The sequence below is a fragment of the Cupressus sempervirens genome, chromosome 4, assembly GCF_028749045.1.
Source record: "Cupressus sempervirens isolate cs-2001-9-10 chromosome 4, ASM2874904v1, whole genome shotgun sequence".
NCBI lineage: Eukaryota > Viridiplantae > Streptophyta > Pinopsida > Cupressales > Cupressaceae > Cupressus > Cupressus sempervirens.
The window spans coordinates 621,014,843-621,041,513 of record NC_143121.1 but is presented as its reverse complement, the minus strand read 5'-3'; the positions used below and the strand labels follow the sequence as shown (position 1 = coordinate 621,041,513).

The 26,671-nt window shown below is 35.1% G+C and overlaps 1 pseudogene across 1 annotated transcript; it reads right to left on the bottom strand.

Annotated features, from left to right (window-relative positions):
- Positions 1 to 9,590: 9,590 nt before the first annotated feature.
- LOC149562752 (ATP-dependent RNA helicase DEAH13-like) lies at positions 9,591 to 26,293 on the bottom strand (annotated as a pseudogene). Its single transcript, XR_016363977.1, has 8 exons — positions 25,861 to 26,293; positions 23,266 to 24,032; positions 22,265 to 22,438; positions 21,906 to 22,136; positions 21,529 to 21,642; positions 20,727 to 21,418; positions 15,858 to 16,407; positions 9,591 to 13,354 (listed from the first exon to the last, which is right to left on the bottom strand). The product of XR_016363977.1 is annotated as an ATP-dependent RNA helicase DEAH13-like (transcript).
- Positions 26,294 to 26,671: the final 378 nt, after the last annotated feature.

The following is a 26,671-nucleotide window of genomic DNA, read 5'->3' as shown; positions in this document are numbered from 1 at the left end:
ACAAGCCAATATTAGGGGTATGACTTTGTTTTTAATAAAAGGCCTCATAATCTTAAACACAAGGCATCAAAACCACCTGTAGCCTCGAGTTTAAACATTATAGGCCCAAAGTTAATGGAGGAGGGGTGAGATCAAATTACTAGTAAAGGGGAAATTTCCAACACTCAAAGATGATTTTTACCAAGGGTCCATAATTAAAACCCAAATCGAATTAGTTCAATGAAAATTCCACCAAAAGAAAGGAGAAATAGATTAGGATTCAAATTGGAATAAGGGGTTGAACTTCAACATGAAAAGGAGAAATTTCCATAATTTGATTCAAAGTAGAGTAAGTGCAAGGAAGATTATATCTATATAGGTTCCAGATTTAATACAAATTCACAATAGCAGAGAGGCATCAAAACATAAACCTCCAAATATTATTTGAACCAATTTGTAGCATGCAGATCAAAATTTACAAAGTGCAGATCCAAGTTTGTGAAGTATAGATTGATTCACACAAGGAGCATATGGGACATCTATATAAGCTAGAAGTCTATTGCAAACTGGAACTATTCGCCACTCATCTCTAGTTGAACTAAGGAACATAGTTGAATGAAATTTATAATAGGCTTGAAGTCGTTAACGAAATATTCAACTTTGAAAGTATTGAAACCAATTTTGTTTTTCTGTCAAACACAACCCAACATTTTTTAGTTGTAGTGTCCAAAACAACCCAAAAAAGTGAGGCCAATATTCATAAACCAATTCATGCTTAATTATGTGTTGATATGGTTATTTTTTTAGATCGAGTGTATAACTTTCATTCTATTATAAGTACTCAATATGAAATGCAATTTTACTACTTTGAATTTGTTACCTTCATGTTCTTATATTAAACTATTTTGCCTAACTATGTCATTTGGAGCAAGGACATGTTTGAAACAGATAATTCGACAATAAAAAAGTATCGCTTACTACAATGCTTCCTAATGTTTGTGTTCCCTCTAATGGCTTTGAATTAGGAATGCAACAATAGAAACTATGATGCAAGATGAGCCTTTTCTCCTAACTAAAATTGTGGAAAGAGTCAAGTATCTTGTCTACATGTCAAAGAGAGACAAAACAAAAAATTTAAGAAAAAACAAATGCATGTCATATTGTTGAAATGTTAAAGAGAGATAATACAAAAATTTAAAGACAAAACATCATATTATCTTGGCACTTTGCTATCCATTCCAAAGTTTATGTTTGAAAAAACATTGTACTAACTCCTTAAAAATTTATTATCATATTAATCCAAATATCTATATAAATCAAATATTCTAAATGACACTATTAACTTTGGAAAAACAATATCTTATTACTATTAAAGTACATTAAAAATTTAATATCTTAATATATTTAAAATTGAAAGTTGAGTTTAATCTTAATAATTAGTTTTAATAAATAATCTTAATTTTATGAAAATAAATAAATAAAATTTCTTTATTAAGTCTACTAAATAAATCTTTCAAAAAACTATTTAAAAAATTGTCTTTTGTTTAATACAATCCTCTTACAAATTATTATCATATTTTATAATGATAACAAGAACTCTAGAAAAACTAGGAGTCCCTGCTTAGATGGAGTGGTAATGTAAGTAAGTTTAATTAAGATGATTGACAACATAGACGTGCCAATTGTAAATTAGCAGCAGCAAAGTTTTTGTTGTGGAACCATGCGCCAAATTTCATTGATATTGCAAGCACTGTACAAAACTTGAGGAAGGCATCTTCCTTCTATTGTCGGGTTTATTCAAATATCTCATATGAACAATGAGAATTTGTAAACAACACATAAGTTACAGTAAATAGGACTATGAGAATTATAATAACTAGCAATCACACCTTAAGGTGCAATAGGTACGCCCAAGAAATATGTAAGGTCAATGAAGGTGAAAATTTGAAATTTTTCTTCCATATATTTGTGGAGTTACTAAGATAAATAGGAAAATTATTTAATTATTTAGGTACAAAATAAGTATGCATCTTAACCTTGACCCTAATTCAAACACCAACTATCATTGTTAACCAAAACTCTAAACAAAATCTTAACCCTAATCATGACAAAAACCTGAACTATTATCTTCAAACTCTAATAAATCATCATTAAAGGTAGGAAATTATGAATTATTTATAAAAATTAAAAATAATAATAATAAATTTATTATATTTTAATAAAACATAATTTAAAACAAAGTAATAAAAAAATCTTTAAATGTGGACAAGAGGTTACAACACAATGGTAACTTGTGAGCTTCTCAAGTCGATTATTGATCAAAAAAGTTCTTTTAAATTATGTATATTATTTTATTGTGACCATACTTAATATTATAACTTTGAGTCATTTTATATATTTAAATGAAAATAATATTTTTCTAGCATCTTAGATTCATGGTTTGCTTAATCTAAGGATTTTTTAGCATTATAGGTAAAAAATTATAAATATTATTAAGGTCAAATAAATGAGTTGTTTTCAAATTTAATTATGTCGAACAGCGTAGTTTTGTAGTTATATTTATGGTATAATTTAAAACAATATACTCTAAATATAAGTTGAAACCTTATTATGTTTATAGAATGTTTGTTTTTACTTACAATTTAATGGATCTTGAATTGTTAATAGATAAACTCTCATTTATTTGTTTAAGAGTAAAGAGCTTTTATATAAGAAGTTAAAGGAAATTTTTAGTTTTTCAAGGAAATTTTTAGTTAGAATGATGTTGAAACAAATAATTTTATTAAGAATCTAAATTATAAATAAATTTGAACATTAATTTCATATAATTAAACAAGCAAACTTAAACAAGAGCTCTGTAGAGCTATAGTCCCACCTTGTGTACAAAGGGAGAAGCATGATGCATTATAGTAATTGTTTGAAGAAAAGAAAATGGGGTTAAAAATACATCATTGACATTGTGTTGATTTGGAAAAGTTGCAAAAGGAAACCTAAATAGTTAACATAATTAAAACATTAGTCTTTTAGCATAGAGTTGAGGAAAATGTCAATGTAAAATATAGTTATAGGCAAGTGTGGCATAATATTATGATGAAATTAAATAAGCAAAAATTGAAGCTGATGAAAACATTTAGAAAATCATCAATAACACATGGAATTTAGCTTGCATAAGATTTTTTTTTTAAAATCTAATAATAAGTAAAATATAAATTTACAAATAAAATTTTAAATATATAATATTAAATAAGCTTTTGATTTAAAAATATATTTAAATTAGCTTGTATAAGAATCTTTTTTAAAATATCCAATAATAATAAGCAAAATGATAATATAAATTTCCTATAAATCAAATATATAGTTTGACATGCTTGTAAGACAATATTTTATCATTATTTTTAATTCATAAAACATGTTATTATTATAACTTAATATATTATTTGCATGTAAATAATCATAAATGATATATATCATTAAATATAATTTTTTTAAGAAATATATTTCATGAGTCAAAGGATGAATGTTGTTTGAAGATTAAGCATCATTAACCAGATAATCAATGAAGATTTTGAAATAGTTTTATTAGTCCTGCCTTTTACAAATGTTAGGTATTAGATCCATGTCAAGATTCATAATAAACATGTCACAACTTCTAAGATGGCATCGTATTGTTGTAGTATTTGTAGCTCTGCATGTTGATCACAATGGGCCAAATTAGGAATATTTTGATTAATAATGTTTGAATTGAAGCAAACCAAAAAGATAGACTTCTTGAGTCGCTTCAAATCCCCATTGAAATAGCCCCTTATAACACTAAAATATATTACTTATGCTTTTCGTCTATATTATAATAAGAAGAAAATAAAAATATTTTATTAGTTCTGTACTTACTAAATATATTTTATTTAGAGTAATTTATATTTATTAAATTTGTTGTATTTTAATTTCAAATACATTTCGCAATGAATGATATTTTCAAAGTCAATTAAAAATATCTAAAAATTAATAATAAAATTAAGTTTCAAAAGCATTTTATAAAATAAAATAACTAGCTTAGATATCTTTATACATCTATCTAAAACACGCCGAGAGATATCAAGCTCCTCAAGCTTGATATCTCTTGACGTGTTTTAGATAGATGTATAAAGATATCTAAGCTAGTAGCATCCGCAACGCCACATGTAAAATTGAAATCTAATATGGTTATGAACATTATCATTTGTTGCAAATAGATGAATATTATTATCAAATTCCTCCTTAACATTTTGGGTCAATGAAACATTTGTCCCTGTCATTAATAATTTCCAATCCTCTATAGTTGGAGTTGCATCTCATATATTAGTGAGTAATTGGTGAAACCTTTGTTGGTCTTCACTTTCACCTTCTTGTCTGAACACTTTATCCAAAGTAACAATAGTCTTGAACTCTTCCACTAATAACTTTGCACGAGCATTACTGTCATAAGGTAGTTTGTCACTAACATGAGGTAGTTGTCCCAAATCTCCTACTAAAGTAATCGATCTTCCTCCAAAATTCATGTTTGAATTTTCTAGAAAAGCTTGACGTAATCTTGAATCTATATTTTGTAACAAATTTTGACCAATAAAACTCATTTCATCAATTAATATGTACCTAATATGTTGAATTTCTTCTTGTAATGTTGTGAGCCTTGTACCTTGTAAGTTAGAAAAATATATAAGAGGAATTCTTAGAGTTGAATTAATAGTTGATGTGCCAATGTTAAAAGCTGCAATTCCAGTTGGTATTAATAATAATAGGGGAGAACATTGTTGTGTTGATGCATCATAAAGAGCTTGACGAATGGCTTGAATTAGATATGATTTCCTTGTTCTAGTTGTTCCTTGAATTATCATACATAATGGCATGACATGTTCACCTTGTTTATAATGTGTCATAATAATTTCAAGTGATTTCTTTTGCTTAGCACCTAAAGTGTTATATGATATACTCATCATCATATCTTCCGGTATAAGTAAATGATATACCCATATCTCCCTCATCCTCCCTCCCTCTCCCTCTCTCTCCCACTCTTCCCCCTCCTTTCCCATTTCTCCATTCCCCCCCAAGTCATCCCATTTCCCCATCCTTTTCCCTCTTCCCTCTCTATTCCTTTCCCCTTTCCCCCCTCTCACCTTCCATCTTCCTTCCTACCACTCTCCTTTTCCCTACACTGTCCCTCCCCTCTTTCTATCCCTCCCACTCCCATTCCCTTACCCACTCCCACACCCTCCCACTCTAATATTCCTATGCTCTACCCCCTCTCCCTCTACCTCCCTATCACTCTCTATTTGTACCAATCTCTGCTTTCCCTCTCGCCATTCTCCCTCCCCCCTTATCACATTTCCCTTCTCCTTCTCTCTCTCTCCTCTCTCTGTACCCCTCCCCTTTCCTTTGTCTCCTCTTTTTGTACCCCTACCCTTTCCCCCTCTCCCCTCTCTATACCTCTCCCCTTCCCCCCTCTTCTCTTCTCCCCTCCATCTCACCCTCCAACCACTCTCCCCTTCTCTCCTCCTGCCCCCTCTATACCTTCCCTCCCTCCATCTCCATCTCCCTCACTCCCACTCTCACTCCCATTCCCTCACCTTCACCCTATCCATCCTACTCTAATACCCCTAAACTCTACCCCTGTCTACCCTTTCCTCACTACCTCTCCCTCTCTCCCACTCTCTCTCTCTCTCCCCATCTCTCCTTCTCCCCGCTCCCCTCTCTCAATTTTCCCCCTCCTTCCCCCTCTCACCTTTTCCATAGCTCCTTCTCATGACCACCCATGTTCCCCGTATTCCCTCTCACCCTCATCCCATTTCCCCTACCTTTCACTCTCCCTCTATACACAGTCTCCCTCCTCCACTTTCTCCATTTCCCCCTCCTTCCCCCTTTCTCCCCTCTCCACTTACCCCCTTCATCTCCCCATCTACCCCCTTCCCTTAATCTCCCCATATCTCCCACTCCCACTCCCCCACCCTCCCACTCTAATACCCCTCTGGTCTACCCCCTTCCTCCCCACCTCTTCCCACTCCCATCTCTCCCTTCCACTCTCCCCTCTTTCTACTATCCCCCCTCTCTCCCTCTCTTCCCTCTATCTATCTCCCTCTCATCCCTCAATCTCCTCTTCCTTCCTCTCTCCATCCTATCCTTCCAACTCTCCCTGCTATCCCCTCCCACCTCTGCCCTTCCCCTTAGGAAATTTAAATTGATAAAAGGAAACCAAGCCATTTATTTGTTTCTTCTAATAGTTTTGAAGCTTTCAAATAATATTAAGTAAACTAACTAAAATATACAAACTATTTAAAATAGAAATAAAAGTCAAACATAAAAAAACATATATAGAAGTTCTAAGGACAAAGAAGGAAGTGCAACCAGATAAGAAAAATAAAATACATAGAATGAAAAGAAAATTAAATATTGCAACCATTCAATGAAGTAATTGATGCAAAGTGATTGAAATGCATCGAAATTATGTAAAAATAAACCTATTTAAATTTAAATATTTGATTTATTGTGTAATATTAACATTAATACAAATAATATGAAACTGTTCTTTTATATTTTGTAAATTATACTATTTATACTATATTTTGATCATAGAAATAAATGCAAGACAAAGAGAAAATGTATGAAATCTTAGTTTTTAAGTAAAGAAATTTTTATATCAAATAAAATATTTAAACAATCACAAAACCAGTGTTATGATTAGGATGTTTATTTCACCCTAAAAGCAAATTGATTGATCGATAAAGTTTGAGATTTGTGAATAATAGTTATAAACTATTTAATTCAATCAAAGTATTTTTTTTTAAATAAACATTTTACTGACCAGACAAGTGATTTCTCCGAGTTTTCTTCTCCATTATAAATTCATATGTGCTCAAACAAATCGTATACAAAAATTTTAGATGTTTTAAAAGAAATTCTAGAACTCTAATTTGCAATGGTACTAAATTTATCCTGTACATCCATCTTAATATGCTTTTAAAAGAAAGTTAAATGTTCACAGCAAACAGTGAAAAAAAACACATTTAAAAAAAAGAAATACATTCAGAGACATAGCTAAAAGAAGCCATTTAAAGATTGGCTTACACATGGTCCATCAAAGCATAATGAGATTGAAAAAAAAACACACTTTGATAAATCCTATCTCAATGTGCCGCCAATAGAAGCAAAAATCGATTTGAAATGAAAAATGAGAAGATACGATTGCTGCAACGTTTGGTGTTTGTATATTTGATTGCTGCTTACTGAATTTACTCTAAATACACATAGTTTATATGCTCACATCAAGATCTATTTACACATACCAAATATTTCTATATATGTAAAATATATTCACTCATCTTCAATAATAGAGTTTATTGTTTTTGTATTAAACTCAGGCTAAGAAGAATTGATCTACCAAATTGAATTGTTAATATGGAAACATGGACGAATTCATTTAAATGAGTCAAGTTTGTTTAATATTTATATATTAATTTTACAGATGCAATGATTTATTTAATACAATATTAGTCGGCTTTAAATTTTTAATATTAAAAAGTTTAACATTAAAACGGTGACACCACTGTAGGTTACGCCTCTCGACGTAATTATATCTGTATATAAATTATAGTTTCTATGTGCATGATAATAGTAGACGTGTACATGTGCAAGAACATGAGAAAATATTATATAATAAATTTGCGAGTCTTGACTTAAATTGTGACATTTTCAATCAAGTCAAGGATTTTATCTCCAAATTGTTCAACGTCATTCCATCACATATCCTAATTATACGATAGCCATGAGAAAAAGTCATTTCAATATTTTTTTTACAAAACATCCTTATTCCATTAGATTAATGTACACAATATTCATTGCTATTCTAAATTGTTTTATTAAAACTGGACTATCAACGATATACTATTAGTTGGTATGTATTCAACCATTCCGTACAAATGCAGTGACATGGAAGTTTGTCTAAACAAATTCTCACACAATTTGAGATGATTTTTAATTTCTTGTTTGAAAACCACTCCTTAAAACTAGGCTTATTAATTGACTTGTCATCCTTCTATACCAGTAATATTTTCTAGCACTATATTTTTTTTTACCAAAGGTGCCAAAGAGGAGTTGCCAAGGTTTCTCAAATTAAGTGTTATGTATTATTGCCTTGTTTACGATTAAATAATATGCTCGTACTTGATTGACCGTTCATTTTTTTTAAATTTCTAAATTGGAAAAAAACAAAAAACCACTGGCAAAAATATCCATGGCCAATCAGAGAAAAAATAAATATTCGAACAAAATTAGAAATAATAAATTAGTTAGCTGAAGTCTTTACGAACATTGGATATCTGTTATATTTTTTCAATGACACAACTTTCAATGCAAACAAATGGTAAAAAATGCATGCGAAAATGCTAGTCTTTACGAACATTGGATATCTGTTTTAATTTTTTCAATGACACAACTTTCAATGCAAACAAATGGTAAAAAATGCATGCGAAAATGCTAGTCTCCGCCTATAGATAGGCAGGACTAACAATTAAACCCTTTTATTCTGAAATTATCAGACATGAGCCATTAGAAGAAATCATACATTATGCTATGTTTGTGTGACAGGGTTATATTTGATTTTTATCAATTGCAGATCAAATTTTATGCATTGAGATGGGATGATTGCATTCAAGAGAAATAAATTCTATAACATATCAGACGGTTTTATGCATTCAGATGGGATGAGTGCATTCAAGAGAAATAACAATAATCAAGAATGAATTTGAAAAAAATAGAAAAAATCATGATAACCTGTCATTGAATGAAAACAGTGTTCAGAGCACAACATAACAATCGTTATATGCATCGGATTTAGTAGTGTTCATTGTCTTGAAAAGAGTGGCAAATAGCAATCATTTCACGCACCAGATTTAGTAGTGTCCATTGTCTTGAAAAGAGTGGCAAATGATGATAATAGTTACTGTCCTGAAAGGTATTTAAGATGCATGATCACAACTCTTACAAATATTCATAGAAACACCAAACTCCGGAACAAAGCTACAAAATAGAAGATTCAATATTTTTTTGCATCATAAGCTGATGGAAGTTACTGAAAACAAGAACAATTGAGAACATTCAGCATAGAGATACATGGATTGCATTAGTTTTTTTTCCTGGCACTGGAAAGCTTGGCCGTTTCTGGCACTGGCGTATTGTGGTATGGACCAGGCGCTTTCGGGGAATGCCCTAAGCTTCAAAATCTCCCAGGTTGAAATCACTAATAGTCCAAAATTAAACAAAATGGATTTGTAAACATTGCAATGTGGTGGACTGTCACACGCCAAAAATTTATAAAGAAACAACAAAATTTTTAGTTCAGTTAAATGATTCTGCAACTTCATAATGAGTACGCCACAGAGGCAACCAAAATCCTTTCTCCATTTTTTTTTCATTTCAATAGAATGGTTATTAAAATATTGGAAGAAGGGGAGTGGGTGTGCCCCAAATAAAACCTATAAACTAAAAAATTGAATAGAACAAACCTGCAAATCATGGCAACAGATGTAGATCCCAAACACCCACAAAATCAGTATAACTAATCTCTCCAAGTCTGACAACCAAAATGACCACAAGAGAGCAATTAATAAAATTAATGCATGCATGACAACAGTCAAATGATCTCAATTCCTCTGAATTGCTACAAATTCCATTTAAATGATCCAATTTAAGAGAAGCCACGCCAAGCAGGGGCTGCACTACCCAAATGAATGGTTGCCCGCTTGATTCCAAACCAAGTGCTAACTCCTTCATATTTGAGGCAGATATTGTGTTCTGCGAATCAAGCCATCACAAAATAGTAATTTCCTTGCTGTCTGCTTCATTGCCTTGCAGTAACTGATCTACAGCAGAAGAGAGAAGTACTTCTGGTGGGAGGACAGGGCCAACTGCCCAGACAGGTCTTCTGGTGGATTTTCTAATGTCTTCCAAATGGTCGTGCTCCAACTGCTCGAAAGTGTTGCAGAGAAATCCCCAGCTGCGCATATTGCGGGATATTTGGCGAGATAGAAACAAGCTCCACCCGTCGCTTCCTGTTGCGCTTTTAATGGTGGGAGAAAGTTGAGATCAGTGCAACGATATGTGAGGAAGATCTGGGAGAGTGAATTCTTCCTAGTGGGTCTTGGTATGGGGAAAATGAGTCCACCAAGAGTTGAATATGGAGATGCCATAAGCACCAGAGGTGAAGAAGCAGATTCTGGGTATTCCAAACATGTCAGCGACGTCGAGCGTCCAGCCGAGGAACATGTCGCTGATGATGCAGAGAGGGGCACAACCATCTTCTTCAGAGATATTGCAGATGAGTTCTTCGAAATGGGGCTACAATTTCTCTGTGGCTTCCATGAGACTGAAGATGTGCGATAGAACCAGCGAGTCGGTGTTCTCTGTATGCAGTGGTAAGCCATGGTCGACACTGTTGAAAGGAAGCTCAGCTAGGCGTATGTTGAGAGAGGGATATGTGACAATTTTCCTGAAAGCCCTGCTAGTTTCACAGCAAATTGTTTTTATTTCAATAATTCTTGCTCAATTTTGAGATTTCATCATCTTGCCTCACCTTTGCTGCCATGATCCAAATTTTCCCTGCAGAAGTTGATTCCACAACAAAAACATGCACTGCACATCAATACCCTAATCTTTATTCCAAGCAGCTCAGTCGTGAATTTGTCAGGCAATAACCGCAAGTGTCCATGGAAGCAGGCAGTGTGCCACGGAAGTATGGCAGCGCAATATCAAGCAGATCTGTGGCCTCTGTCAAGAGAGGATGATTATCGAGTGAGGGGGGATCAGCTCATATTAAATGAGCTCCCACACGACCACACAAATCTCGGAAAATCTCAACACTTGGAGAACATGCAAGTGGAGTTGATGATGAAGCATACCAGATGGCATGGCATACAGATACAATGCTCCTTTAGATCTGCAGTGCTTGACGGCACCACACCAACAAAAACAGAGGAAGAAAAAGCCAATGTCGATTCTCAGTTTAACTGAAATTAAGGTAGAAGGATCAACAGACCAAGACAATTCAATCGTCTTGCAAGACGTTTAATAGGATTACAACCGTTGATCAATAATGTGAAGTTGTTTTCCTTAGTATAGTACGCCTTCGGCGATTAAGGAATAACAAGAGCTCTAGAAGAGCTTCAGTCCCTGCCTAGATGTAGTATTGTGAAGAAGTTTAATTAAGATGACTGACAACAAAAACATGCCAAAGTTTTTGTTGTGAAAACCATGCATCTGGAAGATATTGGCTGAGATAATTTAAAGAAAAATGTGCACAAGAAGCTGTAAAATACCAAGAAAACCTATCAAGATAGAATTTTGCTTAAATGAAATGAACCAAAAACCAGCCTCCATCGGCATATTGCATGCACAGAACTACACTTAAAGAATGACCAATTGTCTCTATGCAGAAGTTAGTTCCTATTATCCTCACATTTCAATAAACCCATTAAAACATTATTTTTCTCTGTAGCAAAACTAGTGGGAGCCAATGAAATTAACAATGAATAGTATTATTTTATACTGTTAAATATGGGAAAATTATAAAACTATCCAATGAAATTAACAATGAATAGTATTAATCTATATTGTTAAATATGTGAAAATTATAAACCTATAATGAATTCAAAATTGCCTCCAAAAATACTCAAAGCTGATTGGTCTACTTCTTAAAAAATTGCATCCAACAGATGCAATAATATCCTGCCAAGGCAGGAACTAGTGGTTCCCATGATAAATATTGGAAACTCTCTAGAAGTATGAAACGCAAACCCAAGCCTCCAGATACGCATTAATGAAGGAATGGTGCAAAATGTATTATCAACTTAAACAACTAACACCCTTAAACTCCCTCTGTACTACTTAGTTTCCTGATTTTCTTGCGAAATAAATGTTTACAGTCCTTCTGGGCCTCATGCTTCATTTGCTTCCATAGCTGATCAAAGAGATGATGAAATTTACCTTGAATCCATGCTAATAGTTCAACGTATAAGAACTTTTGATCAGCGTCCCAGGCAGCTCTAAGTTTGATACAACTGTCAACAACTGGCCCCACACTCAATCTGTGGAGAAGATCACTGACACGCTTGTGTGCGGCAGCCTCAGGTTTCAATACCATAGAGGGATCAGCTGCAAGAAATTGCTGAATTTCTTTGAAGCATGGTAGAACTGTTCCTTGAAGAAGTGCATGTGCAAACACTGCTGTCCAATGATTTATGTTCTTCACAATGGATCTTTCAAGAGGAAGCTCCCATAAATATGGGCCAAATGTAGGAGAAACCCAGCAAAATACCTTATCTGACGAGCAGTCATTATATGGTTGAGGATCAGCACGTGGTTTAGAAAATGTGCAGAGAGTTCTTGCATGCAAGGTAAGCCAAGTTGGCTTAATGCATGTAACACCGTACATATAAAGCCTTTTCACATGAATGAGTTCATTATACACAACAAACTCAGGCGCCAATTTACTAATAGATGAGTTGTGATGAAGGAAAACAATTTCTTCCACAAAACAGGCTTGATATTTGACTGCCCTTGTCCGCTGCCCTTCCAATGATGCTTTTATTGTTTTATGTGGACTTAGACAACATGCAACTCTGTCTGCCCAACCTGCACAGATTGCTTGTCCCAATATATCGTCTTGAGTTGATGTAAGAGATTTGTTGGTTGATTCCCTCCATGCAAGTTCTACATCCGCCAAATTGCCAAAAGTCCAAGTTAAGTCCTCTTTCAGTTTCTTTTCCATTTTATGGTTGAAGACAAGATGAAGCAATTGCTTGCGAAGCTTGGACATTTCATCCATCGTTTTCAGATGTAAAGAGTTGATTTGGCAGAACTGTTTTGGGTTATCTGCAATTTCAAATGCACGAAGTGCGCTTGCAACTGTTAGAGCTTCAGTGCTCATATTCTCAAACATTTTATGTGCTGTTTTAGCCATGGCACATTGCGTCTTAGTTTCTAGGTATTCTTGCTATTTGGTTTCTTTCTCAACAGCAGTATCGTTTTCCATCTGATTTTCCTTCACATCTTCTCCAGCCACTGAGCCAAAATGTATAAGAAACGGATTATGCACACTTAGTGCTGCAGCAACAACCATTGCAAAAGCCAAAATCAAGCTTGCACCAGCACATTCATCCCCCTCCTTTAGTATCTGAATCACAGTTAAAATCATACGAGAATGACGAGGACTTAGAGGGTACAATGACATTGCTTCTCCAACTGGCATCAACCTTGCTGTACTCTGATCTAGTGCTCCAAGAGCTTTCAAGCACCGCTCAGCATACACTAGGGTTGTCTTATCAGGCGGGGTAGGGAAAGGGAAGTTGGCAACCTGAAAAACAACCGATAAAATTTGTTAGTGGACTATCCCCCCTTCCAAAAAGAATTTAAAACTATATCATAATATTAAACTACAAATCAGATACCAAGTAATAATAATCATACAAACGATTAATAATAATTAATAATTAAATATAATATGATTCTAAAAATAGATAAAGTTTAAATTGGTACTAATAAAAAATGTATATAATAAATGAAAATAAATTATAAAGTAATTTATTATTAAATATATTCATTAGCCAATATTATCATCTATTATTAGTAAATGTGGACATTAATAAAATTCAGTATAAATAAATAATTACTGAGTAAAATTTATCATTTAAAAAATAAAATAGCATTGAGTTAGTTAAATACCTAAAGAGACGACCTTTCAATGGAGAGGATACATATGGAAATACAAAAGTATCAAAGTGATATCTGTTTCCTAGCAAGATAACCATATAGTATACAAATGTCATGAAAAGATAATTAAATTTGTGCTAGAATAAATTACGGAAGCTTTACATTTAGAATAACATTACAGTGACCAGCTTAATGTGATGGAATTTTAGAATCATTCTTCTTCGTAATAGACAATCGTAACATTATGGAAAATACATACAGATCTATATATATATATGGTGACTTAGCAAATCCAAGTCATACATTCCCAGCACAGTCAGTACAATGGAGCTGTTTGCTTAAGGAGTTAGAGGATACGATGGACATTTTTAATAAAATGGAGAACGGTCAGAATATACAAGCAATACAAGGAATTCACTGGACAATTATCCTAGTGCCATAGATAGCAGATATGTTCCAAATTAGAGGTAGCATAGGAATCGCCAGTGAATACAGAGATTAAGGGAAGATAATGTCGGCCACACCCAGTCGGACGGCGTGGATGGCTTTGCACAGTCAACCCAGGAACAAGAGGAGGAAATAGGAGGAAACAACAGTAGGATGAACTTTGAACATAGGGAGGAAGACATTGGATGGGAAAAGTTAAAGAAAATATGGACTACAGTATTAAAGGAAGGAAGACTGAGTACACAGAAGATCCATCAGACAGGAGGGGCATTGGGCAATATAGACCAGAAAAAGGTTATCCATTACAAGAAAAGAATAAACACGTCAGCCCTAACACAATCATTCTGAATCATCAACTTTGACTGCATACTGAGCAGAGAGAAGAATACAGATTAACATCCAGGTCAGACATTGAATATTGTCTCTTTTACCTGCAGACACATAATAAGGAATAAGGCTGGAGCAGTGATAAGGGAAAGATTGTGGAATAAAGGGATTACCGTGGACACAAACATACACCAGTAAACAACATCAGCTTCAATACATACAGTAGAGACTTGACCGGGGAGGACATTCCTAGAAACAACCTCCACTTGAATAACAATAAGTCAAACACTAACCAATCAGCAACACATTTGATATGATCTACGGTCAGTAATAACACTCCAGTTGATATAAATTAGAGTTTGCAATTCCTGGTAGCTCTGTATCACAGTGAGCATGAGTGAAGAGATATCATTTTTGTATTGTGGGTACTACATGATCCCATATCTCAAACTCTCCTTCCAGATTTTTGACAATGAGTTGAAATGCTCCTGGGAACAGCATGTATTAATGAAATTATACCAGAGCTGTTAGGTTATAAATTATAACCAACATTTCTTCCCATCAAATCAGAGGCCTCTGGCTGAGAGACATTATAAGAGACATATAGCAGAATAGATTCCAGATAACACTTGCTACACTAGGCATCAGTTTATTATTTTCCTTCTACTAGTCTATATTTTGATCCCTCATTGGCTCGACAGCCTTATTTGGCAAATACAATTGTATACAATTTGAATTAGGACAACACCATCATCATTGCATACTTACAAAGTATGATCAGATATTCAGAACAGCAGTTACATCTTCATCACTATAAGCAACAGCGTGAAGGCTAATAATATATTTATATTACCATATCAGGAACAACTATAAGTGATTAAGATTATATACACAAAAGAGTAATAATGGCAGTTGCAGGCTAGAAACCTACATTCAGATCCAAGCAAATCATCAGATTGTCAATAAGTATCAAATTGAGAATTCATGAGAATCAAATACGTAAATAATGATAATAGCATCATTACTGATCTGTTAAAGTTTCAAATATATTTAAGATTGAAGCAGCTGGACATTATGGTTGGATCCACCTTACACATTGACAATCCCATTGCAAGTGTAATACATTCAATTATTTAATACCATTTTCCAATTGAATTATAGTCTCTTAGAACTGAATTCAAAAGCAATTACTCCTGAAACCCATAGTGCAAATAGGGGACATTACAGTTAGTCAGATCTATCTAAAGAAACACCAAACGTATACAATGCCTGATATATTGAGTACAAAAGGCTGAATTAGAAAATCTGAATATTATCTATGAATCCTTTCCCAAAAAACATTAAGCAAAAAGCTAGAAACTTATTTTGATCACCTTATTAATACCCATCTGCTTGAAAATAAGTATAATGCCCTCAATAGGAGCCTTGCTTATTTCAGGTAGTGGAAATTTTGGTAAACTGTTGTTGAAAACAGCAGATGAATAAAGGCGATAACAGTGTCCTGATCCTGTTTTGCCTGCTCTGCCCGCACGCTGAGCAGCCGAAGCCTTGCTAATCCACTGAATCTCATACTTCACTATTCCACTTGAACAAGCATATTCCTTGACCTTTGCTCTAGCCGTATCAACAACATATTTGATTCCAGGAATTGTTAAGGAAGTTTCAGCAACATTAGTGGCCACCACAACAAGCCTTTCACCTTTCGGTACTCCAGCAAATACACGTAACTGTGCCTCTGCAGATAACATTGCATGCAAGGGTAAAACATAGAGAGAGCATGCCTCTTTCAAGTTTCCTGCACTGATTTGATTTGCGTGTTCTTTGCTATGAGCATCTGAAATTTTTTGCTGGTTTGACTTTGCATTAATTTTTTCCATATTGTCACCACCATTTAGTGCTTCAAAAGAAGCTTTAAGTGATTCCCTATGTTGGTGTTTTGAAAAACTACTAAGCAACAAAATGCTCAATACCAAAATGACATCACTCACACAATCTAAGGACTAGCCAATTCCTATTAACAATTATATGTGCAAACCATTTGGACCCAACTTCAACAAAACCAAGGGTGGTTTTCTACTCTTTAGGCTCTGCAAAACCAGGGTGGGTATACCCAAGGATGATTCAAGACTAGGAAACACTGTATGAGGATTATTTTAGTTTCATTCTGATTCTCATCTCAAATCCTCAAATACATGCATAATTCATGACAATTTAATAAACACATCCCATATAACAGATCTGGCCAAAATTCTTCTATAGGTCTGCACGTGTTCTCAGCAATAGTGGCTAACTGAAGCTAAAACATTCCCTACAAATAAGTACTGGCCAACTTTGAAGATCTTCAGGAAATAAAAGTAAAATTGATTATAATTCTGCATTTGAAAACCATTTATGACACATCTCTCTTCCAATTGAATCAATTTGACCAGTGCCTAATCCATTAGGGTTCAGAGTCTACTACAAATCCTTAGATCTAATTTGTTGCCTTACAACAAATATTATCAGCAATTCTTATCAGAATTCATCATTCAAAAATCCTTTCTACTACTCTAGCAACTTTATCAAATTCATCAAAGCTTTTACTTAATCCATTGAATTAATAGCAATGATGAACAGAGATACAACCTAACTGGATTGCATTCAATTGCACAAGCCTTTACTCATACAATATCAAGATGACCAAGTAATCAAAAGGAGACAAAATTCAGAAAGAACTAATATGGGGACAGCTCATAATTTGTATTCATTTTCTTTGAAAATTGTATACATTTGCAGTAAACTCAGAATGACCTTAAGAATAAACACAGAGATCATTCTATATTCATGTATTCTCAGGAACTAACAGAGAAAATACATCATAAACTTGCTCAAAATATTGGACCGAAAAACTAAGTATATCACCTAGAAACAATAGAAATCAGACCCTTTCTCTAGCCCTAGAATCTCACTTATATAGTGTGAGATGCAACAAGCTTCAAGCTAAGAGAAAATGACAGGTGTCCTTTACAAGAAATATTTACATACACCTATCACAAAAGACAAAATTGCGAGTAACAGAAAGATGTCCAAATCAAAACATTCTTTTTTGGTGGGTCAACTTCTGTCACATCTTCTAATGTTGTTAATTTGGCTGCTATTCTAATCTCTCTTTGTATGCAACTGCCAAGCTGGCCAAAGATGAAGATTGTTTTGATGATTGCACATTAATCTCCACTTGTGGGTTTTCACCGTCTTTATTTTGTATGGTAGGAGTAACTTCTACCTTTTTCTCTTCCTCTATATACAGTAGAAATAGAGTATGGAATAACATCTCCCCAATTATGTGAAACTTTCAAACCACTTGGATTGTCCATAGGCCTAATGAGATTCATTAGTGCTTTGGGGATTCTGGGATTGTCCCTTAATAGGAGGCATCTCAGCTTTGAAGCGAAATACCTATCAAACCTGACAAAACTGGCATTCTCTGCATCCCAAGTCATATTTGCACTCCACAATTGAACTGGTAGTGCTTCCCCACTCTCTTCTCTGTTTAATTCCATTTCTTTACTAAAATATGTAACTCCTTTGAACAAGAACATGTGCATTAACGGAGAATAATGGCCAAAAGTTTGTTCCACCTTACCCTTAGCAATTCCAGTCAGTCCAATGTGAATCTCCTCAACTAAGTAGGAAGCAAATCAAAAATTATATCCACACCAAAAGAGGAAATCTGAGTAATCATATACATAAAATCCACAGGCATAAACTCCTCTTCATCTCTCCCAAAAACTTTGCACAAGGACCTATATATTTCTATAGCCCTGGAATTGAAATATGCCCTTTTGAAAGGCTCCCTGGAGGATGTTGTTATTGTTGGCAGTGTTCCAATTCTACCTATGTGTGCCCTCAGCGCACCTTGCCTAACTGCATCTTTCTTAGACATATATTCATTCTCTAACCCTTTCAAATCAATGGGCACATGATAATCAGTGACAGGCCCTAAACTGAAAACCTCCCTAATTTCCTCTGCACTGATTGTAATCAAGATTTCACCATCAGTTCTCCTCACTACTCTAAGGGCTTGGTCGTAATTCTTAGCTACAGCTTCCAAAAGATCATAGTCCATGAAAACACTGGGAACCACCAGTTTCCCTAGATCAAAATTTCAGATATTGGCATGTGGGGCAAAAAGGTTCCTCTCTGAGAACCATTTTTTGAACAAAACAAGACCAGTCTGTGAAGTTGTTGCATCCCTAACCCAATTTCCCTTGTCATACAGCCCATATGCTATTCTCAGCCTAGGGTTTAATGAAGTTAGCCTTTTAACTTCTACAGTTTCAACAGTTGAAGGAGGGAGCAATTCAAGCAAATCATCATGAACATTCCTATCCAAATAGTTCTCTTGACCAGAAAACACTTTTTGCTTTGGAGCCATTTTTAATTAACTCTCGAAGAAATTGAAAAAATGCAAGGATTATAGTGCAAATACTTACTTTGAATTCCGCTCTAGTTCTTCTCAGTATTTCTGCAATCTTTCTGCGAACAAACTGCTTCATAGTCTCACCAAATTCAACACAGTCTTCTCAATAACTGCTTCTGCTTAGAAATGCTTGGAATCTTTGTTCGCGTAAGGTGGAATTAAGAAAATCTTTTGTGTTATACTCTGTTTTTTCTCACATGCGAAGCTTTCATCTCTCATAAATGCACAGGGTGGCATCACCTTCTATATTCAAATTTACATCGTAGATTTTCGAAAAATCTTACGATCCAGGGATGCAAGCAAAGATGACTCATGTTCCACTTGACAAGTTGGCAGTCAACCCAATGAAAATTCGCCATGTGTAACTTTCCTTCATTGTTGGCGCTTTTAAACTGGACCCACAAAATTTTGAGGACACGTGTCGCCGAGTCGCGCTCTCTCTATACATAAAAAGTAAGCACCTTGCCATAGCGATATAGCGACCATCGTTGATTTTGCATTGATCGTGTGGGAGATATTTGATGCATTACTTAACAAAAATATGGTGGGCCCCTTGTCACTATGTCGCTGTTCGTAACCTTCGTGCAACTCACCATAGCGAGATAGCGACACTCGTAGATTTGAGATAGATCTAACGATCAGAATCTTTCATATGTTTTATGAATTAGGGTGTGGGTCCAATTATTGATGACGTGAGGAAACCCTGCCCCACTGGCATTTAGATTCAAATTTTAAATACTTGGCCATATTACCATGCTACTTGGGGCCCACGTGTGTTTATTTCCCGGTTGGGCGCTATGTCGCTAACGGCGAGAAGAACAAGTTTCCCGATAGCGATATAGCGACCTCCGGTGTTGTCACTTTTCCCGATGTATACATGTAGCCCATTAGATGCCATCGTGTTCTGAAGCTTTATAACTAATATCTGACGGAGCATTTTCTGAGACCCACTTCCTCTAAAATGTTGTTGCAGTACTACTTTCCGTCTAGGCGCTATGTCGCTAACGGCGAGAAACACAAATTCTCCGATAGCGACAGCGACTTCTGGGGACTCATCAAAATTCAGGGCCGGAAAGATAAAGGCAAGTGAATTCATAACTACCCTCATTAATGCTTCTGACACAACAATAAAACTGCACGTCCATCACACAACTTGGAAAACTTACGGTCACCGGAAAACTTAAAAGTGATTGCCGGCCATTATTTTTGCGGAAGGCGCCATGTCACTAACGGCAAAGTGCTCAGTTTCTTCGATAGCGAAAAAGCAACTAATCGGAAAAGTTGAGATTTCTATCGACGCCTTTTGTACTTCAATGTTCTAACCCTTTTCCAAGTTCTAACAAGTCTGTCATAAAAACGTGATCAAATATTTCTAAAGCAATACAATCTCCGATCACCGTATCTCCATTTGACGGCACCGCTCCTCAACTTAGTAGCGGTCGCTATGTCGCTAAGGATAAAACACTTGCATCTTTTCATAGCGAGATAGCGATCGCCGTAGATCTTTTAGGGATTGGTCGGTCAGAAACATAAAAGAAATGGTATGACTCAAGGCGCGGAAAGTTTGAAAAGGATGGGAATATTCGCATATTCTTTTAAAAGTTTTGCGCCTTGAAAAATTTAGAAGGAAACGAGACCTAGGTCTTTGACAAGAAAATTCAAATGCTACCATGATTCTGCAGGATTAAAACGAAAACCCTAGTCTCCACTTGACAAATTCAATTCTGATTTTTTTTATTTTTTTTTTAAATGGGGGAAAATATTTTGCAAAAATCAGACCAACACCCTACACCCTGGATCTCTAAGCAAGCTGGCATTTTTCACTGTTTTATCAAGGGGGTCAATTTCATTATTAAGAAACTCTTCTTCACCATCTGAATCTAAATCTGAATCAAATTCAATATCAGAAGTTTCTGAAATTTCGTGTAATTTATCATCAAAGCCATCATCATCACATGTATTAGACCCATTAAATCCGCTATTGGACATTTCATTTTCATCAGCGGCATCTACAGCATCAGCAATTTCCTCCATGTCAGGCTGATTCGCAAACTTATCTACATCTGAAAATGAGCTTGTCAAATGAGGAATGCCCAGTTGTTTGGCATTGCTTTTAATCCTTTTTCCAAATGCTTTTTGCAGCTTCTTACACAGGAATTCTACCTCCCGTTACACCGTCACAAATACAAGTATACCACCTGGTGGCAACTTCTTGTGAATAGCTAAAACCTTTTTATAAGCCTTTCCCAAATAATCTACAAGTTCTGTCTTAGCAGAGAAATGAACAGTTACAGGAAACTGTCTCGTAGGCACTTCTATAACAGGTGGCATTACAGGAAATAATTTTTTATTTAAAACAAAATCCTCAACCCTCAGCGTTGCACTCATTACAACAAGTTTCAATGGGTTAACGAAGTTTTCAGGGTTCACTATTTCTCCGCTAGATATTTTTTTCAGTTGTTCCTCATATAGATTCTGCAATAAAGATGGAACAAATTAGAATCTGATTTTGGACTTATTTCCTCTTCTGACTATTTAGATAAAATCCATATACAATTGTCATTTCAAATATCAAATTATAAAACCTGCCGAAGAGGTACAATCCGCAAAAGCATTCCAATAAGGATGTCTGTATTCAAACTCCTCTCATAAGCCTCATCCAACACAATGATTGAGTAGCTCCTCAATAGAAAATCATTCTGTGGCCAACAAAGTGAACCATTACGCTTACATAGTATGCATAGCAAACTATGAGATTCAATGATTAGCATGGGAAAGTATTAAGCTTCACAATTAGACACATTATAGATAAATAATTTTTGCTATGAAAAAATCAACTAAGTTTACACAACAAAAAATGTCATAACTATTACAATGTTGTCTTTAGTACATATTCTACAGAACAAAGGCCATAAGTCTCTCAAGTCATATTTGATAGATATGACAAATATGAACTCTCTACCTGCACTTCACGAAGCAGAATTCCATCAGTCATAAACTTGATGGAACTGTTCCATCCTATTCTTTGATCATGCCGCACTTGAAATCCAACTTCCTCTCCCAACTGAAAGGACAACTCATAAGCCACTCTCTTGGAAGTAGCAAGAACTGCTACACATCGGGGCTGAGTGACACCTATCATCCCTCTCCTTGCTTGGCACTTGCTTGAACCAAATCCAGCTTCAAAAAGAAACTTCAAAAAAACAATCTTTGTTAAATTGTAAGGCATCGTGCAACATTCAATTCAGCATGGGAAACACATTTAAGGCATTCTTGTAACTCTTTAAAAATGAAAAACCAGAAAATAATAATCAACCATACCTGTGGAACTTGAGTAGTTTTACCACATCCAGTCTCCCCACATATAATCACAACAGGATGCTGATTGACAGCTTCCATAATTTCTTGCTCCATCATAGCAATTGGAAGATTTTTTCTTTTTTCTTCAACTTCCTCTGGTCTCATAAAATGAATTGCAAAGCTTTTACCTATAGCCTACAAAGAAAATGTTAGCCTGAAAATGAGAACTAAAGCCAAATCATGGTTCCAATTGGCACATATATGAAAATTAGTACTTAGATTTGTTTACACATGAAAATTCCCTATTAAGAAAAACAGCAACAGATTTTATGTTCTCTATGAATAATAAACCTAAAAAGGTATATAAAAAGGTCAATATCTTGACACTTCCACTACCTAAGCAGAGTTTAATCTCAAGGTTCTTATTGGCAAAATGGTAAAATGCAGAGGAATAAGGATTGCTTATCTAATAATGTTGTTATGTCCATGGAATTTCTATTGGTTGTGACTAATCACAAATCATTGCTACAACTGACTTATTCTAGTGCAGAGCTCTATTAAGAAATTAAGCTGAAGAGATCCTACCCAAGAAGGCCAAGGGAAGATATAACTTGGCTAGCATAAAAGTTTAGTTTAAGATCAATCAGCCCCTGCAAAGCTATAATTGACATCAGTTAGATTCTAGCCCAGAAAGGCAGCACAAAGCAATAATCTACCCCTGCCCAGGTGCTGGTAGATAGAGGCCAACAATGTCAAAAGAAAAAGAGATTGGGATCTCTCTCTGTAACTCGGTCCTTCTCCCTCTACATCCATATCTTCTTCTCCTAGTGCACCCAATATGAAAGGAGGCATGGACAGAGAACGAGGACCAGAGCCAACCATACTATTTTTTTAAAGAATGCCCCATAACTTTTACACTATATCATATACTTTTGAAAGATTGCATTGGCATTAACAGAAATTAAAGGAGCAACAGATTGACATAATTAAAGTATACCAACAGACAAAAAACAGAGGCATGCCTGTTCATCCATGTGAGGGAAGAGCCGTTGGAGATGAGGTAGCTGATGAATGTGGGTATCACTGCGGTAAGAGAGTGCAGTGATAGAAATTTCTGTATCTGGATCTGTCTCAACGCCAGGAGGAGGCATTGGAGAAGAAGTCTGTGCAAAGGTGCGGAATGATGAATTACCACCGGAGGAGCAGCGGAGCCTCTTCGAGATGGGAGGTGGTGTATGCAGATCTTCAAATACTGGCCTCTTTCCACACGCTAACGCATACATGGTTGTTCTTCTTACTCCTTTCTATTGTTCTCCTTGCATATCTGAATTTTGATTGGAAAACCCCCAAGTCTCTCACTCCATCAAAATAGCACCACCACCAAACACCCTTTTGTCCCTGATGATACCTCAATCGCAAGCTCGTGAATTGTTTTCCATGTCTCTGAAAAAAATTAATACTTGACGTAAATGACTCTCCCTCTATATGAATATATGGGATCTCTGCCCTTCCCAAGTTGTGGCCTTGTGGGGAAAAAGCTATTGAGAACAAGAGATCTAGAAGAGATTGAGTCCCTGTCTAGATGGAGTGGTATTATAAAGAAGTTTAATTGAGATCACTGACAACATAGATATACCAATTAGAAATTAGCTACAAAGTTTTTGTTGTGGAAACATGCATCAGGAAGATACTGGTTGAGATAATTTCAAAACATTTATTGCCCTCCGTCTATGGCAAGATATCTGAAACAATGATGCACTGATGTAGCTATTTTATGGCCTAAATTTCCCTGAATAAAAGAAGGTAACAAACAAATATTAGTTGCAGTGATTTTGATAGCATTACTACCCTCTGTACATAACAGCACAGTCTAAATAGAAATTAGTTATGATGGCATAGATTGACCTCCATAGATGGAAGCTCACAACAAATAGAGATTAGCTTCTGTAATTTTGAAGGAAAAGAATTAATTTTGACAATTTACCTTTCTAAACCGAGATTAGCTATAGATATTTTGACAGTATAATATGAACAGAGATGGTATGCCACATAGATGTTAACTTAAAGCAATTATTAATAGAAAGCTATTATGCAGAAAAGTTTATTTTACTAGGTACTCAAGTCAACTGCAACATATTGAGCTTGGTAACAAATTGACCAAGGTAAAATCAATTACTCAATCATGAATTCATTGATATACTAATATGATCCTTTTTTTATCTTTCTATATCAAAAAAAATTGAAAAAACAATTGCAGTAACACTTGCAAAATTATGTATACTCTTTTTTCCAATCTAACCAAGAACTGCATATTCATTACCAATGATATACAGATCCAGTTACATCTATTTAAAATTCAATCTGCAGTTGATATCGTTAAGAAATTCGAAATCCAGTTGAACCAGGCAAAACTCCAGCAGTTAAAGGTAGTGAACAATGCATGTAAAACTCTACCATATCTAGCTATTTGAAAGCCTTGTGTGATTTTTATTTAAAGCTGCAAGAATAAAGTGCTCTGCCCTGAAACAGTGGGTTCAATATAAAGCATACAAGGCAGTGAAAAACCTCTAATGAGAGGCATAATGTAATGGCAGCTACAATATTAACAAAGCTACAAAATTAATCAATGCACCATATATTTCTCTTACAAATTCCGGCATTTTAGCAGACACTTTTGTGTGATTCACAATTTGAAAAAAGAATTCAAGATTCAAGTCTTGGAATTGAGAAGGGTGAAACTCTTTCTGAGATTCATGGTAAAAAATCTGAGATTTGAATTGGAATTAAAGAAAGTCTGAACCATGCATAAATTATTAACCATTCCGCGTGAAAAATTCAGGTCTCCAAGACCAACAAGGACAAGTAGAGGCGTGAACTAAAAATTTCAACCTCTGATACAATGAGTCAAAGAAGAGACAGCAACTGTATTTGACTGCAAAATAAAGGATTTATGGCTTCGAAAACGGGTGAATGTAGAATGAAATTTTATAAGCAGGTTAACATAGAACATATTTTCTATTACTGTTCGGTGTATACTGTGTTGCTTGGAAAATAGGTGAACATAAAACAAGTTTTATTCCTTTTGTTACAATTCAGTTTGTTTGCAAATTAGGTGGACAAAGAACAGTTTTTAATTCTGTTTATCAATTCAAAAAATTAAAAAACCTGTTAATAAACCAAAGTATGGGTTAATATCATGTGTGTTATGATGTGCAAGCAAACACATTTCTGAAGTATAATATTCTGTGTCTAATAGTTGTTTTTGTTTGGTGTCATTTTTCTAAAATTGGATTTTTTGAGGATTACACCAAAGTATTTGTGGGGTGCCCATTTCTTTCAATTTATGAAGGACATGAGGAACTCATTTAAGAAAAGAGGTAGAAATAAATATATGGTTGAAGAATTATACATCGATTAAAGGATTTTGTATATACTGGTTTGTGTTGATAAAAAATCATCTTCAGCAAAATACAAAAGCTTCATATCAGAGATGGTTGTTCAGAATTTGTAGAAACTTTACATAGGGTTTTCAAAGCCCTTGCACATAACTAGAAATCGGAGATTATTAAACAAAATATTGACATGAATTTTTAAATGCTTGTGGAATAGTAACGCACCTGTTGTATCTGAGATTGCATTTGTTGATCATATTAATGGCGGTTCCATGGCCTGAGAAAAAGTGGGTAGAACCGTAATATCCAGTCATTTAGCACAACAATCCACTCATTGCGACCCCTGGTTCATTTGCATAGGGTTTTCCCTACCAATGTCAGACCCGCGCCTCTGCATGCATAGTAGCCCACACCCCTAGGAGCAATCGCCTATATAATGGTAGGGCGTGAAGCATCATTCATAGCAAATGACACCAAAGGTCCATCGGTCAACAGCCGGGAAGCGCCTATCTTCTGATGGTTTAGATCTATATCCACACATCCCAGGGAGACGCATTGAAGCAGACGCAACTGAGCCCTGCTTTCGACCAGCTTTGATTTTGCACTTGCCTTTGAGAAATTTTGGAGTACAAGCTGCTTACTATCACATTAACTGGTCCAATTCTAAGAAAGCAACTCGTTGTGTTAAAGTAGCGCGAAAAAAGACAAAAATTGGAAAGAAAAGCCAGTCTTCGAATTGGGATAGATAGATAGATAGATAAAATTTTAACGTCCACGAGGCCAAAAATAGCCTATGGGACAGCAAGACAAGTCAAGCAGACTTAAGTAGCGATGTTCGCCTCTTGTGTAGACTAATGATGAGCCCCCCCAATTGCTCAATGTACTCTTCGTTGAACAGGTTATGCCAAGAACTGTCACATATAGTATCCACAAACTTATCCCTGCTATCCTTGTAGGCCTCACATTCTAGAATAAAGTGTTGTTCAGTTTCCACTTTCCCATAATTGCAAAATCTGCAAATTCTCTCTTCCCAAGC